This window comes from Euprymna scolopes, chromosome 4 (genome assembly GCF_053919585.1).
Source record: "Euprymna scolopes isolate OS-2025 chromosome 4, ASM5391958v1, whole genome shotgun sequence".
Taxonomy (NCBI): Eukaryota; Metazoa; Mollusca; class Cephalopoda; order Sepiida; family Sepiolidae; genus Euprymna; species Euprymna scolopes.
In genome coordinates this window covers 131023577-131027021 of record NC_136485.1, presented here as the reverse complement: position 1 = coordinate 131027021, position 3445 = coordinate 131023577, and the positions used below count along the sequence as shown (strand labels likewise).

The 3445-nt window shown below is 30.2% G+C and overlaps 1 pseudogene; it reads left to right on the top strand.

Annotated features, from left to right (window-relative positions):
- Positions 1-3007: 3007 nt before the first annotated feature.
- LOC145275487 (5S ribosomal RNA) lies at positions 3008-3124 on the top strand (annotated as a pseudogene).
- The last annotated feature ends 321 nt before the right edge of the window (positions 3125-3445 follow it).

Here is a 3445-nt window from a genome sequence, read left to right as displayed (position 1 = left end):
GGGAAAATCGATGTGACGGGTGTCAGCCAGAAATTTGGCTGTTAAGGGGTCAAATTTAAACGATGTGACCGTTACGAACTCTACCAAACTCCTCCGACAATTTTGGGTCTAGACACTTGAAATTTTAGATATAGGTTCCTTGAACCTGGATCTAACTTAATAAAGTAGTTTGAGCCCGAAACTATAAATATTAAGGGGGCATAATAGGGGTCAAAGTTTTAAAAAATTAACCATTTTTTTTTGTTTTTTTGCACAGCATACACCTCCAAACACCCGAGCAACGCCGGGCACCCCTGCTAGTATATATCTATATATATATCTATATCTATATCTATATCTATATATCTATATCTATATATATCTATATATCTATATCTATATCTATATATATCTATATATATATATATCTATATATATATATATCTATCTATATATATCTCTCTATATATCTATATATATCTATATATATATCTATATATATCTATATATATCTGTATATATCTATATATATATATCTCTATCTATATATCTATCTATATCTATATATATATCTATATCTATATATCTATCTATATCTATATATATATCTATATCTATATATATATCTATATCTATATATATATCTATATCTATATATATATCTATATATCTATATATATATATACACGCACACACACACACATAAGCGTTATTGGCGTGGCTCAGTAGCCAAGTAATGAGAGTGAAGAGTTGTATGTTTTGGTTTCGATTCTAGCTGATAACACCCATATATATTGTTTTAGTTTTCGCCTCATTAGTATTTATTAGGTTCAATATAATAATCGAGGGATATGTGTATAGCATAAATATGCAATCCGCATGAATTAAAATATCATATCTAAGTGTATCTTACAACCGGGCTACGCCGGGCACATGCTAGTATGTTTATACAAACAATGGATAACAATAAGGAGACGTGTTCGGTCAATTTAGAAATATTTTGTTAACAATGTTAATATTTAGTTGACAATGTTAAGAAAACTGATTTTTTTTTTAATAGCAACAAACTAGAGACAGTTATTGTAAAGTTAATATTAGTAAGAGTCAATTATACAGATATATAGAAAACCACTGTGGAATTTCTACTGAGACTCGCTACTAATACTTTAATTAGAATATATAATTTATTTTTATGAAAATAAGTATGCGCTCGTTATGTCAAACAGATTTTTGTAAGCTCATTCGGGTTTGTATTACTGTACACATAGATTCGAAAAAGTTGTCAAAAAACCCATATATAACAAATAAATGTTATCAAAGGCAAGATAAGTTACTTTTCTACCAAACTGGATATATTTTTCGTGTTTTTATTCAATGTAACATGTTTATTCAGCTCGAAAACCATACAGTGTTTACCGATGTATTGGAACATTCAAGATGGCGTCTTATTCTCTCTTTAACACGGTAAGTGTGGGAAAAGATGTTTTAAATAAAACACCGGATAAAATACTGTTAAAAACTCGCTCAATATATGTCAACTTATGTCACGGTAACATATATTGAGCGAGTTTTTAACAGTATTTTATCCGTTTTTTTTTTATTTATAACAACTTATATCACGGTAACATATATTGAGCGAGTTTTTAACAGTATTTTATCCGGTTTTTTTATTTATAACATCTTTGCCCACACTTACCGTGTTAAAGAGAGAATAAGACGCCATCTTGAATGTTCCAATACATCGGTAAACACTATGTTTTTCGAGCTGAATAAATATGTTACATTGAATAAAAACACAAAAAATATATCCAGTTTGGTAGAAAAGTAACTTATCTTGCCTTTGATAACATTTATTTGTTATATATTTGTTTTTTGACAACTTTTTCGAATCTATGTGTATAGTAATACAAACCCGCTCATTCTATCCGCCTTCGTTTATGTTTGCATATATACAAAATGTAACGGACTGGAAAATGGCTCTAAAAGCAACACGAGATTAATTAATACATCGTATATTAGTCCGTATTTATTTTATTCAAAATGTTTATTTTTGCGGAGACAAAAAGAGGAAACCGGGAAATATTTTAAAACAATAACTTAAATTTCCGTCTGGATATTGAAAAGCAAAAAATGTTCGCATCTATCGTAGTTAAATTTAGATACGTATGTGCGCAGACTGATTTTATGTATTCTCTGAAGCAAAGCGAAAACAAAGGAAAATCGATGCATATGCAAGAATGAAGGACACAAACATGAAGAAGCTAGGCGGTTGTCTATGCATCTGTACGAGACGTTTTATTTTTAAACAGTGCTTCGATTCAGCTATGTTAATGTTCAACGAATAAAAACGTGATGAGTCTCGGATTTATCGAGAGAATCTCCTAATCAGTATGTTTTCCTGGCAAACAAACATCGATAAAGAATAACCCAACACTTTAATATTTCTAACAAGAAAGTAGCTTATATATTCTATCTAGGCGTGTTCATATATATTTATTCAACAGGATTTTACTAGGTTTAGAAGTGGACGAAAACATTTTACTGGAAAACAAGCAAGCAACATATATGCATACACACACACACACACACATATATATATATATATATATATTATATATGCAGCAATTAGGAAGGAAAGACTAATGATTCATGATTAAAAGTAAATTTGCACATATTCCTTTAATCTTCTCTCCAAAATTTTTCTCCCCGTAAATTGAATAAAACGCAATTTTAATCGCTTTTTCATTCCTTGTTTTAAAAATTCTATCGATACAGCTTTGAGAACGAGGGTCGAAACCGGTCAGCTGGCTCCCCATATCTCTTTCTTTCCTCTCCTGTTCCCCCTCCCCCCTTTTTGGAGAGAAGATTAAAGGAATATATATATATATATATATATATATATATATATATATATATATACAAATTTACTGTTAAACATGAATCATAAAAGTCTTCCTTTCCTAATTGCTATATTCAAATTTTGTATCCCTAAAAACATTATGATATATATATATATATATATATATATATATATGGCAACATCGCGTTGACACACCAGTTCTCGTCGGATCACTGAAGTTAAGCAACGTTGAGTCTGGTTAGTACCAGATGGATGACCATTTGGGAATTTTAGGCGTTATATGTGCTCTTCACTTATCTCGGCATTTATTTTCAGTCGCCTTAAACATTCACTTCAATCGCCACTGGTATTTAACAATGTCGGCTTAGGTGAGGCGTGGTTTGAGATTACGCACTTTCTGCCACAAAAATTTCAAGCGCAGGCACCCGTTCGAGGGTATCCGTAGTCTGTTGAAGACTGAAGAAGCCTGTAAGATATATATATATATATATATATATATATATATATATACACACACAAATATTTTTATCATCGTAAATTTGGATACTTAGTACATGAAATTTATTTTGTTATTTCACTTCATTTAGATACAGTAAATATAGCTAT